The sequence below is a fragment of the Gracilinanus agilis genome, chromosome 6, assembly GCF_016433145.1.
Source record: "Gracilinanus agilis isolate LMUSP501 chromosome 6, AgileGrace, whole genome shotgun sequence".
Lineage (NCBI taxonomy): Eukaryota > Metazoa > Chordata > Mammalia > Didelphimorphia > Didelphidae > Gracilinanus > Gracilinanus agilis.
In genome coordinates, this window is record NC_058135.1 from 244500045 (window position 1) to 244517667 (window position 17623).

The window sequence follows — 17623 nt, forward strand, 5'->3', positions numbered from 1 at the left end:
AATGAAATTGATGATTGTACCAGTCTTAAATTATTGATGATTCAATAAAATCAATGCTTATTTATTCATATTTATAGTTTTTCTTCTTCTTCTTATGTACTAAAGCAGGCTGCATCCAAGCTCAGTTTTATTCCAAGCTGATATTGGCCCTGTTAGGCTGCCACCATTTGTAAGTTCTAGCAGAGAACAGAAGCTGTATGCCCAGTCAGCTATTGTACTTTCTCCCTCCTGCTTCTCTCTCCTCAGTGATCATGCCAGGGCCATGCTTTTTTCCTCCGTTTTTCTTCTATGCTGGAAATTGAACCTGAAGGAAAGATCTCTGCTGTGCACCAATTGCAAATACCTATAACAACAAATTTCTCCTAAATGTTAATGGCATGGCCAGAGTTGTGCTGAATCCAATTGTTAAATTTTCACAGTGAATATTTATATCCCAGAAATTGACAAAAAACACTATAAATCTGGACTTGATTTATTGTTTTGTTAATTGTCTAAGCTTCAGAAAGAAGAGGAGATGGAGAAAATGTTGAGGCCGATTAAGTTTAAAAATGTCCCTGTATACATTTTTGATAGACCTGGTTGTTAAATATTTGCCACAAAAATGATCCTGTACTCAGCCAACTACGGTGAATGGAATCATAAGTTTCTGGTTGTAGAGAGGGATGGGACCATAGATATCACCTCGCCCCATCTTCTTTTCAGAGATGAGGTCATTGAGACCCAAGAAGGTGAAGTGACTTGCCCAGAGTCATAATGAAGTAAATATGAAAGCCAGGATTTGAATTCTGGTCATGTGTGTCTCACTTCATCTAGTGCTCTTTCTGTTTCACCATATTGTCTAGCATATAGGTCCAATATTGGATTATTTATCTGAAATTGAATTCAATTAGCATTTATCAAATGCCTACTGTGTTCCAGGCATAGTGTCAAGTGCCACCAGCCTCCATGATTTTGGAAAAATTCAGATGATGATTTCATTACTAATCATAACATCTTTCAAAAACTGTCCAGGAAATACAAGAATCCTGTGATCTCTATTGGTGGAAGAAGAGCCCATATGGACAAAACCACAGATCTCTTGATTTATCAGCCATAACTGGTGAGCACTATTTGATGCTCTCCCACCTTGGGAATTTTTAAAGCATATCCAGAACAGTGGCCCTTTGGGATCTATTGTAAATATGACCTTGCCCCACTGACCCCAACTTCAGTGTGATATTTTGGGTAGAGAGCCCTAGGACTATAGGAATGCAAAGCTCTACCCATAGGAGATGTTCCACAGGACATAACCAAAGGCATTATAGAAATGCTCACGAGCTCAGGCTTGATTTAGAAGGGAGAGTCAAGCAACCTTTCCTCATGTGGCTGCTCTGCTGAAGAAGCGAAGAATTTGGATGCACGAGATTTTGAAGCGTTTTCAACAAAACATGGGTTTGATTTTGATCTGTGATGTTTCCTTCCCAGTTAATACAATTTGACGAAAAGCAATTACTGTTAACATATATTGCTTTTATAGCTTACAATGTTCTTAACACATACAGGATGTCCCCAAAAGTCTTTGTATAGTTTAAAGGTATTAAAGTTTACAGCCGAACTCAGACTTTTGGAAGCCCCATTCCCTCAAGTATTATCTCATTCAAGCCTCACTATGACCTTGTGAAATAGATGAAATAGTAGTTATTATTTCCATTTTGCAGATGAGAGCATCGAGGTTCAAAGATTGTCTTATCCGTGATCCCATTGCAGCTAGTAGGTGTTAGAGGTGGCATTCATACCCAGGTCCCTTGCTACTCCGTATTTGATGCCTTGACTCTTTTTCCTCTGTTACACAATCTTGTTGCTCTACCCTTCTGAGCCCCAGATCTCCAGAGACCATGCTCAGGGGGACTTGACTCACTCGGGTTTGGAATTCTCTTCCTGGAGACCGACACAGTCTTGATGGGTGGTTTTATGAGTATAAACTCACATGGCAAGATGACTCATATCTAGCCAGCTCTCATCAGGCTTCACATCCTTTTTACCATTTGCCCTACTGTCCCACATGTTCCCTTTGTCAAAATGGAATCCAGAAACTCCCAAACTTGGAGCCTAGTAAGATCTGATGAACCCCAAGTTTAGGGTTAGTTTATAAGAAGAGACCCCAAGTTTGGGGGTTTCTAGATTCCATATTGACATCCTTTACCCCTTCTTCTGTAATCAAATCAATATTGTCATTGCTACTGACCTCTGGGGCTTCCCAAACCCAAACCCCCTTTTTTGGTGGCCATCCCCCTATATGTTTTGTCTCCTCTTGAAGACAGACTGTCTCTTCCTTTTGTGGAATGAAATGGATAGAATGGGATAAGCATTCATTTTAATTAAACATGCTAAGTGTTTCATTTAATCTGATCATCACAATCCTGTGAAGCTGGTACTGTTATGATCCCCATTTTACAGTTGAGGAAACCGAAGCAGACAAAGATTAAGTGGCTTTCCGGGGGGCCACAGAAGTAAGAAGTGTCTGAGACCCGGGCAACATATTAACTCAGGTCTTCCTGGCTCCAGACTCAGTGCTTTATCCACTGAGCCATCTCTTTTATATTTGTATAACAGTGCATAACTCAAAGTAAACGCAGAATAGTTTTTCATTCATTGCTTCATTACTATCACATTGCTCCTCAAATAGCTTAAATTGTCTGATCACCTTTATCAAAACCCTCATAAGTGGTTGAGACCCTACCCCACAAAGGCAAGCTACAGTTATTAGCTAATAAATAGAACAGTTAACATCTATCCACCAAAGTCCATTCAAATTTGGCCCCCAGTTCCAGACAGATCCTGGATCCAGACAGTTTTCTGTACACAAGACTGGGGAAGGGGATAACGCACCCAACATACAGGAATCATTGGCTGTGAATGGAAAAGCAGTGGAGAAGAGGGAGCAGTAAGTGGTCCTTCCCTTCAAGGTTGTGAATTCCCTGAGTACAGCGACCATGCCTTCAATGATTTTGCCCAATTTCCTCCCCACACCACACCCTCTTCCCTTCAATGCTAAACACAATGTTCTGAATGTCTTCAGAACACAAGCCCCTTTATGAAACTTCCTGATCTTCCAGCAGTCAATGCCCACCCTAAAAAATCTTGTATATACCGTGGTACATATTCATATGTTTTCTTTGGGAACACGAAGTCTCTCCTTAGACCCACTGAATGCAAGTTTCTTTAAGACTAGGACTCATTCATTTTTGTCTTGAAATCCTAGCACAGTGCCTTGCAAATCATTTCATAAGTTTATTAACTGAATGATTGAATAAATGAAACCATTAAATACTTGAGACTACTATCCTCCAAATCAAAGTCAAATATAGCTCAACTCATGCTTTGTATATGAAGCTTTTTCTGATGCCCCCCAGTCTTTTTTTAAACCTTCACCTCATCTTAGAATTGATGCTAAATAATGGTTCTAAGGCAGAAAAGTGGAAAGAGCTAGGCAATGAAGGTTAAGTGACTTGCCCAAGGTCATACAGCTAGGAAAGGATCTGAGGCTAGATTTGAATCCAGGTCCTCCTGACTCCAGGCTTAGCTCGCTATCTGCCATCTATCTGTCCCAATTTCCCCAATCTTTAGAAACTTCCCTCTGATAATTGTACAAATTTTGTTCAAAATATATGCTTATGGATTTATATTTTGTTTTCTCCAGTAAAGCCACGCTTTTTGAGGCCTGAGGTTATTTCATTATTGCATTGGCAGTCCCTCTCAAAGTGCCTGGCACATAGCAGAAGCAGGATGGATGCTTTTCAAAAGCACCATTTTATAGCTGATATTTCTGAGATTCTCTTGCTGAGAAGAGTTTTAGCCACAGACTATGGTAATCTTGACCATAGGATTACATGAACCTAGAAGTCTGCTCAATGTCAACTTTTCTACAATTTGGTAATAAATACATCACCTACAAACAGAAAGAGTCAAGTAAGTCAAGCAGAGCTCTCCGAAGCCAATCTTGTTTCCTTTGGCAAATGATGGGGAGGCAGTGGATTTGTGCTGGTTCTAACTGAATATGAAGAAAGCAAATGGCATCTTAGGCTACCTTAAGATTAGATCCAGAATTATAGTGAATTATAGTGACTTGGGGGAAGGGAGAGAGAGTTGTTCTTGTTCGGTCATTTTAGTCGTGTCCAACTCTTCATGACCCCATTTGGGATTTTCTTGGCAAAGATACCAGCTAGAATAGTTTGCCATTTACTTCTCCAATTTATTTTTCAGATGAGGAAATGGATATAAGCAGGGTCAAATGACTTGTCCAGAATCACATAGCTAATAAGTGTTTGAGGATGGATTTGAACTCAGATCTCCCTGACCCTAGACCTGGATCTCTATCCATTGTGCCACCTTGTTGCTCTGCTGTACTCTGTCACAATCACACTATATTTGGAGTATTGTTTTCTCTTCTGTGTGGTCCACTTCTGAAAGGGCAATGATAAGCTGGGATGTCCAGAAAAGCTGGTAAAAGGATTAAAGACCATCCAATTGGTTGAAGGTTCAAAGGATGTTCTGTTGGAAGAGGGGATAATGGTTCTCTTCAAGTGTTTGGAGGTCTGCCATGTGGGAGATGGATTTTCTTGTTGTTTGGTCCCAGAGGGCAGAACTTGGAACACTGAGTAGAATTCACAGAGAGGCATATTTAGGTTCAGGGTGTAAGGGGTAAAGTAGGGTTTTATTGACTAAATATTAAAAAGGAGGTCACTAAGGAATTTAATAAATATCAATTCCTAATGAAAAACCTCAAGTCAAAATGACTTTTAGGGTAGTTTATTTACAAATGAGAAGAGAGAAAGTAAGAAAATCAGAGAGGCTAAGGTAAGATAATTAACCTAACACACTAAATAATTTGCTCTGACCCCTGGCTCAACCCAGGCAGGGCTAATTAGTCCTCAGCCAGACAAGGCTCAGCCTTGGGCCGAGGGCTAAGGGCTGGGGATGACTGAAGCAAAATCTTTAGTCATGAAGCCTCTCTTGAAAGGAGAGTTCCTTAAGAGAAATCCAGGAAGGGTCAGTCTTTATACTCATCACATATATAGGGAGAGATTTAAGAACAGTCTCACCAAGACCAAGGTCCCAGCCAGAGCTCCTCCTGGTCTAAGAAATGAACAAGAAGTGAGTTACAGGAAGTTGTCACTCCCTTTTAAAGGTGCTTCTTTTTCATCACTTCCTGTGCCTTTCTCTTAGTTTACATGTCCAATCACATCAGATGTTTTGCTTAGGACTGCCCAGAGGGCAGTCAGTCAATTCTGATTCGTCACCATCTCTTGTACACATGGGTTACAGACTTCCCCTACTTGAGAATTAAGTGGGGTTGTTTACACTTTTGGCAATTAGATCTAAAAAATGGGCAGTGTAGATTTAATCTCATTATCTCGAGGGTATGGAAAAACTTCCAAAGGTTTCCAAAAATGAAATGGACTTCCTGGAGAGATAATAGGTTCCTCTTGTCAAAAATCTTCTAGCAAAGACTGGATAATGATTTGGGAATGTTGTAGAAGGGATTCCCATTCAGGCTGTATTAAAAGACCTCTGTGGTCCTTTCCATGTCTGAATTTTTTTTTGCATAAAAGACAAAAGTGGGACACAAAGACAAAAGTGAAATATTCTTTGCCATCAAGGAGGAAGAAGGTAAGGGAATAAGCATTTATCATTCACCTATTATATACCAGAAACCTCGTTAGCTTTACAAATATAACTACTTTATAAATACAATCTCATTTAATCCTCATAAAAATCCTTTGAGGTAGATGCTATTATGATACCCAATTATAGTTAAGGAAACTGAGGCAGACAGAGGTTAAATGACTTTCCCAGGTATAAGAGGTTAAAAGGGGTTTTGATTGGGTGAATATTAAAAGGTTTGGTCACCAGGGAATTGAATAATTATCAATCCCCAATTAAAGAATAACCTCAAGTCAAAATGACTTTTATGGAAGTTTATTTACAAAATATAGGAAAGAGTGAAAGTAGAGAGATGAGAAGAGGGTAGAGTAAGAGATCTAACAACTAGATTTGTATTCAAGTCTGGGCTTTGCTCTGGCAGGGCTCCAGAGGCCCAGCCTAGCCTAAAAGTCAATTAACAAGGGGTTTAGCCACAAGGGCTTCTCCCAATCAAGGAAGCCTCCTGGAGGCTAGTACCTCCTGGGAGGTTAAAGGAGTCAGCCTTCTTCACTCAACACATGTAGTTCTGAGAGAGGTTTAAGAGCAGTCTCGCCAAGGTCTCAGGGTCCCAGTTCCAGCGCTCCTCCATGTCCATGCCATGAACAAGAAGAAGCCAGCTGAACTCACTGAGCTCTCTTTTAAAGGGGCTTCTTGTGTCTCTTCCTGTGCCTGCCTCTTGGTTTATGTGTCCAATCACAACAGATGCTTTTTCTTAGGACTGCCCAGGAGGCAGTCAGTAAATTTTGATTTGTCACTCATTTTAGCACATGTGGGTCACAGACCTCTTAACTTGTGAGTTAAATGAAGATGTTTTCACCTTTGGTGATTAAATCTAAAGATGGGCAGGGTAGATTTGATCTAATTATCACACAGGGTCACTGTAAGATTGATTCAGATTGGCAGTGATTGGTAATAGAGTCAGAGCAAAGGCTCAAGCTGGTTATCCTAACAAGGGGGAGGGGTGAGACTCAATAGAATTCTTTCTCCTCCCCTTCATGAGGCAGCTGAAGCAGAAGGGGTAACAGTTTTAACTGAATCCCCTTTAGATCAAGAAATGGAGGCTGTTTAATCCAGGGCTAAATTGGTAGACAGATAGGCAATAATACCACTGAGATTAGCAACTTCCACTGTTAAAGATTATTTCCCTGAACCCTAAGATAAGTAAAGGTTCAGGATGCCTTCTAAATACAGCAGACTTGCTCTCTGGATAACAGCTATTCCAGTGCTTGCTTGGATGAAGATTTTGCTTAGGTAATGTATGCTAATGGTTGGTATAACCCCAGTATAACTTCACACAGGCCCTCAAACTTAATAAGGGAAGGGATTTATTAATTTCAGGAAAAAAGGGGAAGGGGAGGTAAATTTTGGGATCAGGGTGAGATAAGCTACCTATTATCTTCAAGAAACTTGTTGGAAACACATTCTCCAGAAGGGAATATGTCTTAACTAACTTAACTTCTATCTCCCTCCCAAACTAACTCTCCTCTTACTCTAATATTATCAAGTTTAAGATGGTGAAGGTAATCTAGATTGAAGATCTATTTAAATTAGAGATAAATTGAGATATTGCATGTGAGGTATTTTTCCTAGTGCACATAGCCTGGTTTAGTCTGTATGGAGTAAACAGCAAAGTAATTCCCTGCTACCTGAGATCAGAGATGAACTAACAAAAAGAGCACTCCTACCCATATTCCCAGCCTCCCTTGAACCCCAAAAAGAGTGAATTGCCAACTGGGTGTGCTGGCTTATATACCCACATTCTTAACTGCCCCAACTGCCCTACCTCCTGGAGTTCTGGGGGGTCCTGTGGAATTCTGTGAGGTTTCACCCCACTTAAGATCATGGATATTACATCACACAGCTAGTGAGATGGGATACAAACCCAGATTTTCCTGATTCTAGGGCCAACATTCTATCTACTGCCCCATAAGTTCACATTCTACTAAAACTGATGATTGGTTCTATATCTATATGAAATAATGAAATAATGTTATAATGTGTATATGATACATATGCATATATAGTTTCTATACAACTTAAATGTATACAGGTATACAAGGATTGTGAAGATAAAGATGAACTCTCCCTTTGTCTATTTTTAGCTAATCAAATCAAGAACTCAAAGCACCCCTACTTAACCATTAAGTACAAGAGTCCACAGTCAGTCTAGTAAGGCTACTGCTGGAGAAGCTCTTAGGGCTGGTAGGCTTGTAAAGAATCTGTCTCTTTCTTTACATTTTCCACGTTCACTCTTTCCATTTCTTTGTAAATAAAATCTGCTAAAAGTCATTTTGATTTAAGCTATAATAGTTTAAAGTTGACAACCACAATATAACTTTATAACTCTCTTATTGAGTAAAACCCCAATTTTAATCCTTACAGGATGACACATGTATAGACGGATACAAAGTAATTGACTGGGAAAAGCATGAGGGGCTGAGGGGGAATCAAGAGAAACTTCAGGTAGAAGGTGATACTTAAGCCGAGTTTAAGCTGAAAACTAGACCTCCTAAGGGACAAAGGGGAGGAAGGATGACATTCCAGGCATGGGGAACAGTGCAAAGACATAGAGAAGGAATTTGAAAAAGACATATATGGAGTATAATTCTATAGACACAGTATTCCTGGTTTTCAGCAGAGCAAGTGACAAAGTCTCACATAATAGATAGCCTCTGGATATAGAGACTAAATAATAGCACAGTAAGCTCAATTAAAAACAGGATGAATGACCAGACCCAAAGAGTAGTGATTAACGAATGGACTGATGTCCATCTCTAGGGAGCTTCTTACAGGATTTTTGTTTTACCCTCGCCTACTCAACATTTCTAACTGATGACTGGGATAATGATGGAGCTGGTATACTTATCAAAATTGTACATTCAATAAAGCTAGGAGTGAAAGTTAGTTAATCAGGATCACACAGTCAAGATCCAAAAAATATCTCGATAGATTAGAGTCTAAAGTGGCCTGGAACCAGTTCTGATTTTTAAATTTCCAGTGTGAGCATTTACACCTCAGAAAACAGCAAATGCTACAAATGAGGGCTTTTTTAAAATTGTTCTGGCAGTTGTCTAGAATTAGGAACATGATGGAGAAAAATGGTAATAATACAAATTACAGAATATAGCATATCTTGCACAAACTTTGCTCCCTCTTCTATTCCAGAAGAGCATTAAAAATTTATCACCATCTCCTTGGCTGGAAATATGGGTCAAATCCAAAAAGATAAAGTGTAAGAATGATAATCATGAAGCCCTATACTTGGATACAAAACAGAAACTGACCTGATACAGAATGGAGGATGCAGCAGAGAATCATTTGTATGAAAGTAATCTGGGAAGTTTAGTGGTCTTTAGGTTCCATATGAATCAATGAAGGAATCTGGCAATTTGGGACTATCAGCGCAAGAGATCATAGCATGCAGAACAGAGGAGTTAACAGACTTTCTCTCCTCTAGCTAGGTCAGTTCACATCTGGTATACTAAATTCCCTTCTAGGTGATGATTTAGGAATACTCACAATCTGGGGTGGGGAGGCATTTAGGTGACTCAGAGGATTGAGAGCCAGGCCAAGAGATGGCAGGTCCTGAGTTCAAATTTGGCCTCAGACATTTCCTATCTGTGTGACCCTGGGCAAGTCACTTAACCCCCATTGCCTAGTCTTTTCCACTCTTCTGCTTTGGAACCAATACCCAGTATTGGTTCTAAGACAGAAGGTAAGGGTTTTAATTTTTTTTTTTAAAGGGAGTAACACAGAATAGTGTCCAGAACAAGAAGAAGACTAGAGGCCAAGCCCCATAAACAATGGTAGAACTAGGGAATCAGTGAAAAGAACTACTTACTGCTGAATTCTTTGTTAAATGGGCTTGCCTGCTGCTTTCCAGATTTCAGTGGATAAAGTGACAGTAGTGAGAAAGACCTGAGTTCAAATACCACTTCATTTACTAGCTACATTACCCTGTGCAAGTAGCCTAACCCTGTTTGCCTTGGAATCCTCATCTATAAAATGAACTGGAGAAGAAAATGGCAAATTACTCCACTATCTTTGCCAAAAAAACAACAAAAAAACCCAAATGGGGTCATAAGGACTTGGATGTGACTGAATAACAACACAGAAATATAAAGAATGAAATAATCTCTTCTCAAGGACCTTAAGCTCAGTTTCCTCCCTTCTTCCCTTTTCCTATCTATGCTGTACAGTGGTTAGAGTGCTGTACCTGGAAGCCAGGAAAACCAGAATTTATATCTCCCTGGCTGAGTGACCCTATGCAAGTCACTTAACCTCTGTCTGCCTCAGTTTCTTCAACTAAAAAATGGAGATAGTCATAACATCTATCTCAGTCTACCAGGTTATTGTGAGGATCAAATGAGAGAGCATTTAGGATAGTTCCTGGCACTTTGTAGGCACTTAATAAACCTTCATTCCCTTCTCATTTCATGTAACAGGGTCTGGTCCCTTGAGTCACAGACTTCAAAGTAGCTTAAGATGATTGTTTAATATACTTCCCTAATTTTTTTTCCCCTGAAGACTAAACTATGGACCAGGTAGGTCATTCCTGTTTATCAGCAAAGATGGAAGTCAGAGGAAAGATATAGTAAAAGTAAGCACAATGGGCAAGGTCCTTGACTCTACTACAACTCTGGTCACTTTCCTGACCCTTTCATGTGCAGATGGAGCCATTTGAAATCTGAAAGAGGCTTTGTTCCACACCCTTAGATGTCTAAAAATGTTACTGGTCACCCTACCCCACTATGACCACCAGGGGACAGCAAAGCCCAAACAATTCTATCTGCTCTAATAGACCTGGCAACCAACTTTCTTATTCAACAGTTCTCAATGCACTTATTTAGGAAAAGCCAGGCTGGGAAGAGGTGCTATGCATCCCATCCATTCCTTATCTCCTATTCATGTCATGAAGGGAAAGAGGGGATAAGTTCATTGAATTGTTTCCTCTGTTCTCTAAAAAATACAGCTACTAATCATGGTAATACATTGCAATATTAGCAGAGAGCTGAAAGAGATCTTAGAAATCATCTAATCAAACCCCTCCTTATTATAGATGAGGAAATTCATGCCCAGAGAAAAGAAGGAGTTTGCCCGGGATCACACAGGTGCTAAGTGGCAGAGTGACAATTTGAAACCAGATCTCAGCCCTAAAGCCAAAACTCTTTACTCTACCATGCTTTGGACATTTTCAAAGCACCTTTGCAGAGCTGTAGTGAAGGCAAGGTAACTAAAACCTTGTGCCAGGTACTAACATCCTGGTAGTATGCTGGATCCCAACAAACCTGTCTTGTTCCATCATCCAACATTAAGCCACTACTCTCAGATGGCCTTGAGTTACAACATCCTTTGCCTTACTGTAGATTGGGCATAGGGGAGGTGATGAAAGACCAAAATATGAACATCACAGGAAGACAAGGCAGGCATTGACTCAGTTTTACAAACAAGGAAACTAAGGTCCAAAAAAGATGAAACGATTTACCCAAAGTCACATAGACAAGTGACTAAGGTCACATAGGAGGTCCTAGAGAGAACCATCAGAATAAGACAAGACAACATCTCCTCATCTCATGATTCTCCTCTTTTTCAGATTTTGCAAAGACTGTGTCAAACTAGAATTTGGATCTAGGACCTACCCATATGATATCTCAGAATTCCATTATAATACTGAAGTGTTGGACTTATGTGGAGAAATAGCCCCAACAGACAATGCTGGCTTCAAAATCCTTTGGTGGAGTAAGAGAAGGAGATGGGTATAGAGAAAACAGAGAAAAGGATGGAATATGGAGAAATCATAAAGTCAAAACTAAGCTCAAATGCCATTCATTTTTTCCATCCTCAATTTCCACCTCTAGCTCTTAGTGCCTTCCCTTTTAAAGTCAATTTATTTTTTTCATCTCTACCCATCCCATTGCCCTCACCCCCACCCAGAACCTTGTGGTCAGGAAATGAAAAGGAAATAACTAGAGATCAAAAACATAAAAAATAAAGTCAATAGATCAATTGGTAATTAGATTTATGCTTGTTAAGGTCTTCTGCTTGAGTATCTTTGTTTTAAAATATTATGGTATATTTTTGGGGAATGGCTGAACAAAATGTGGTATATGACTGTAGTAGAATACATTGTGACATAAGAAATGACAAAGGATGATTTCAAAAAATTGTGGAAAGACTTGTATGAACTGATGCAAACTGAAGTGAACAGAACCAGGAAAATATTGTATACCATAATGGAAATAGTGTACAATGATCAACCATAAAAGCCTAATCTATTATCAGGAATTCAAGGACTCAAGACAACCCCAAGGGACTCATGACAAAAATTACTGTCCACAGTCAAAGAAGGAACTCTCAGAGTATGAAGGCAGATCAAAACCATACCATTTCTTGCCTTATTTCCTTCATGAGTTTTTTATTACATGTGTGATAATATGCCTTTTTTCCCAACGTGATGATTAGGGAAATGTGTATTATATGACAACACTGGAATAAACAATGTCAGATTGTTTGTCTCCTGGGGAGGAAGGGAGAGAATTTGGATTATAAGAGGTCAGGAAACAATTGTTAAAAAATTGTTTCTATGTATAATTAAAAAGTAATTCTATATGTAATTGAAAAATAATAAAAGAGATGAGTTGATTATATATATATATATATATATATATATAAATAATGGTATAATAGAAGGGCTGGACAATGAAAGCCAAGTTCTTCCAAGGAAGGCATGCTTAGATTGGCCCTTTTTTAGTGTATCATACAAAAAATGCTCAATATTCTATCTACTGCCAATCAAATATATGAGGCTTTGGAAGCTTATTTTGTCCATGATAATACAAGATTAATACTATGTGATTATTTTAAGTCTTCTTGTAGATTAAGGATAACCTCAGTAGAGGTTGATCTGAAATTGAAATTGCAGACAAAAGGTCTGAGTGGACAAGCTATCCATCTCTTCTCTACTTTGGCAGCTTTCTAATGAGGAGGATTGTTGGACCAGGGTCAGATTAGGAGAAAGGTCAGTTTTATGCTCCAAGAAATAAGGATTTTTTTCACAGGTTCCATATTATGGAGGTTTTCTGGCAATTGCCTGTGAGAAAAAAAGGGGAACAATAGTGGTTGGAACTCCTCTTCTTAATTGGAGGAGAGCCATGAAATAAAAAGATGCTCCTTCAAGGAAAGCTATGGCATGGGCAGCATACTAAAAAGCAGAGACATCACCTTGCCAACAAAGGTCCATATAGTCAAAACAATGGTTTTTCAAGTAGCGATACATGGCTATGAGAGTTGAACTACAAGGAAAGCTGAGAACTGTAGACTGAATGCTTTTGAATTGTGGACACAGAGACGACTTCTGAGAGTCCCATGAATAGTAAGGAGATTATACCAGTCAGGTTGTAAAGAAAGAAATTCATTCAGACTATTTCCTGGAAGGTCAAATATTGAAGCTGAAACTTAAATACTTTGGCCACATAATGAGAAGATAGAATTCACTGGAAAAGACCCTGATGTTGGGGAAGATTAAAGACAAAAGGAGAAGGGGATGACAGAGAATAAGATAGTGCCATGGAAACAACAAACATAAACTTAGACATATTCCGAGAGATAGTGGAGGAAGAAGGATCTGGCATGCTGTGGTCCATGGGGTCATGAAGAGTCAGACATGACTAAATTACTGCTCAAAAACAAGAGCATAGAAGTGAATTGTTGACCTGACAAAAACATGAAAGGGCTCTGTTAAAGTAGGACTTAAATATAGAATGTGCTGGAGGACTTCCCAATATTTGTCAGATCCAACGAGTCCTACTCATTTCTGGTGCTTCAGACAGAAATAAATCATATTCCCAGAAGAAGCACAAAAGAAAATACTTATAGAGTCTTGGGAAAATAATGAACATCTTAGGGACACAAGATGAGGAATTCAGGAAACATCAAAAGCTGAGCATGAATGCATAATATTGTATTGATGAAGGAGTTCAATTATCCAGATTTTGCTGGAAACATCACTCTGCTACTTTTCATCATTGCTTCTAATTGATACAGGAAATACAAAAGGGAGAGCTAGTCTCAGGAAATGAATAGATGAATAAAAAGATAGCATCTGATAATGGGATTTGGATTTCTAGACCATGGATTAAAAATCTAAGAATGACTTGAGATGATGGGTCAAGGGATGAAGTGCACTTAAAAAGGGCCAATAAAGCATGCTAGATTAGTGTTTTGCAAATCTGATATGAGGAGGACTTTACCCTGAAAAGAGAGGAAGAGAAAAATAAAAAGCTTCCCTCATACATCTACCAAACCTAAAAAGACAAAACGTAGCTGTTTCAACAAGAGTAGCAGTAGAGAGGACAAATAATGCAAAGAAAATTATATTAAATAATAATAAGTAATAGCTAGCATTCACAGAGTACCTTGAAGTATGTAAAGTGGTTTTCACTTTTCAACTTCTGCTTCTAACTATCAACTATCTTCAGTCTTTCTCTTTCCACTGGCTCCTTCTCTTCTGCTTGTAAAGATGCTCAGACCTCCCTTGTGGGGGAAAAAACAAGCAAACTATTTTTTTAAATATTGCTGCCTCATTCTATTTCACTGCCAAACTTGGATAAATAAATCATCTTCCATTGTCTCTCCTTCTTAATCATTTATTTTCTCTAAAGGTCCTAAATTCTGGTTTCCACTCTGAGTATTCTACTGTAACTGCTTTTTTTTTTAATATTTTTTTTTTAACCCTTAACTTCTGTGTATTGGTTCCTTAACTTCTGTGTATTGGTTCCTTGGTGGAAGAGTGGTAAGGGTGGGCAATGGGGGTCAAGTGACTTGCCCAGGGTCACATAGCTGGGAAGTGTCTGAGGCTGGATTTGAACCTAGGAGCTCCCGTCTCTAGGCTTAGCTCTCAATCCACTGAGCTACCCAGCTGCCCCCTGTAACTGCTTTCTTAAAAGTCATCAGTGATTTCTGTCTTGCCAAGCCCAAGAGCTTCTTGTCCATTCAGATTAAGAATTCTGTTCACCATGCTATGTAGATATTTCATTTCATAGAACCAAAGAATCTTATAATTTTAGAGAGGGAAGAGATCTTAGTGATCCCCTAGTGTTAGTCCAATGTTCTCATTCAACAAAAAAGGAAATTAAAGCCCAGAGAAATGTATTAAGTATCTACTATTGCAGAACAATGTGCTAGCCACTGGACACACTACAAACTAAAAGCTAAAGCTAAGATGTATTCATCTGCACACACCCCCCCCCCCGCCACCTCCAAAGTTTGTCAACTAATAGGGAGATGTTGTTCAGTTAATTCGGATGTTTCTGACTCTTTATGAACCTATTTGAGGGTTTCTTGGCAAAGATACTGAAGTGATTGGCCATTTCCTTCTCCAGAGCATTTTACAGTCAAGAAAACTAAGGCAAAGAGGGTTAAATGACTTTGCCCAGCTACACACAATGAATAAGTATCTGAAGACAGATTTGCACTCAGAATGATTAATTTTTCTGACTTTGAAGCCCTCACTCTTTCCATTATACCACCTACCTGCCCCAAGAGGGAGATTCCCTTAAATATTCACCTTTCTCTTTACCTCTACATCCACGATCCTATGAATTTATGAAAGCCTGACTTTTACCTTCTAGGACAGTGATGAGCAAACTTCTTAAAGAGGGGGCCAAAGGAAAGGAAATGCTCATCTGTCAGTCTGTTCCTAAGGCGACTCTTTTGAAGTTTCCTTGCATTGTATCCTACTCACTGCATTCGTCAGATTAGGAATAATGTCATTTGTGGGAATAGAACATTTCAGGGGGCTGCATCTGGCCTGTAGGCTGGGCCATAGTTTGCCCATCACTGCTGTAGGAGACAGATCATTAACAGAAAGAGATGATTGATTTTGAAATGGGAGTTATTGGCAATAAAAGTGGTGGTAGAGTGGTGATAGTATTATCTATTAGGGATTTATTTTTCAGTAATCATCTTTATATAGCATTTAAAAACTGCGTGCTTAAGGAAGTCAGTCTCTTTTATTATTGTTGTTGTTAAATCATTGTATTTCATCTTGAATCCTTGCATCCTGTGTACATAAGTCTGCTTATATATGCTAAATAAATTAAGCCTTGCCCCTCAATATCCACTAGGAGCACAGAGCCTAGCAACCAGGGACATAAAGAAGGATATGGAAAAATAATGGTAAAGTGAAACAAAGAATATAGATCTCATTAGGTAATGGAATTTAATTTTGTATGCCTGTGTATTGTGTGCCTTTATCTGTTGAGTATATTAAAAATATCTCTCATGTGGATACAAAATGTCTGGTGGCCAAGGAATTTGGGGGAGATATATGAATATTAGCTGAAAAGTTGCAAAAAGTGAGCATTGGTTTTTTTTTAAATTGTGAGTTCCAAATTCTTTTTTTTTCCTCCCCTCCTACTTCACTTATCTAGTAAGCAATTTGATATAGATTATACATGTGATATCATGCAACATATATTTCCATATTAGTCATGTTGTATAAGACAAAAAAAGTGGGCAGCTGGGTGACTCAGATTGAGACTCAGGTCTAGAGACAGGAAGTCCTAGGTACAAATCTGGCCTAAGACACTTCCCAGCTGGGTGACCCTAGGCAAGTCACTTGACCCCCATTGCCCACCCTTACCACTTCTTTGCATTGGAACCAACACACATTATTGATTCTAAAATGGAAGGTAAAGGTTTTTTAAAAAGCCATAAAAAGCCATGAAAAAAATAAGGTGAAAAATAGTTTAGCCTCCAAATTCTTAAAGGAAAGATTAAATGACTTATAGAAGGAAATAGACAGTAAGATTCTATTAGTGGGGACCTCAACTTTCCCCTCTCAGAACTAAATAAATCAAGAACTGTGGGAGTAGAAACACAGAAGAAAAGCATTTCCTTGATCACATGGTTTGATGGGGATATGAGCTCTAAACGATCACTCTATTGTAAATATTGATAATATGGAAATAGATCTTGATCAATGATACATGTAAAACCCAGTGGAATTGCTTGTTGGCTATGGGAGGGGGGAAGGAGGAAGGGAGGGAAAGAACATGAATTGTGTAACCATGGGAAGAATTCTAAATCAATTAATTAATTAAAACTAAAAACAAACAAATAAATGAAATATCACATAAAAAAAGAACTAGATAAATCTAACCAAAAGACAAGCAAGAGAGAAGCTAAGGAGATTAAAAGAATTTTAGAAAAGTTAGATATGATAGGCTTGTGGAGAAAATTGAATAGAAATGGAAAGGAGAATATCATCTTTTCTCATGGCACCTTCACAAAAATTGACCATGTATTAGGACAGAAAAACTTCATAACCAAATGCAGAAAAGTAGAAACATTAAATGCATCCTCTTAAGACCCTAATACAATAAAAATTTACATTCAGTAAAGGGCCAGGGAAACTCAGAATAAAAACTAATTGGAAACTAAATAATCTAATCTTTAAAAAAATGTGTAGATCAAAGGACAAATCAAAGAAACAACCAATCATTTCATTCAAGAGGTTAACATTAATGTGACAACATGCCAGAATTTTGGGGATGCAACCAAAACAGTAATTAGGGGAAATTTTATATCTCTAAATGCTTACATCAATATAATAATGGAAGATCAATGAATTGCTCATGCAATCAAAAAATTAGGAAAAGGACAAATTAAAAATTTCCACTTAAACATCAGATTGGAAATCCTAAAAATCAAAGGAGAGATTAATAAAATTGAAAGCCAAAAGACTGAACTAAAAAATAAGACTAGATGCTGGTTTTATGGAGAAAAAAACAAATAAATCACCAGTTAATTTAATTTTCTTTTAAAGAAAGAAGAAAATCACATTGCCAATATAAAAATGAAAAGGGTGAATGCACCATTAATGAAGATGAAATTAAAACAATTATTAGGATATCTTGTGCAATGCCAGTCCCTCCTTCAC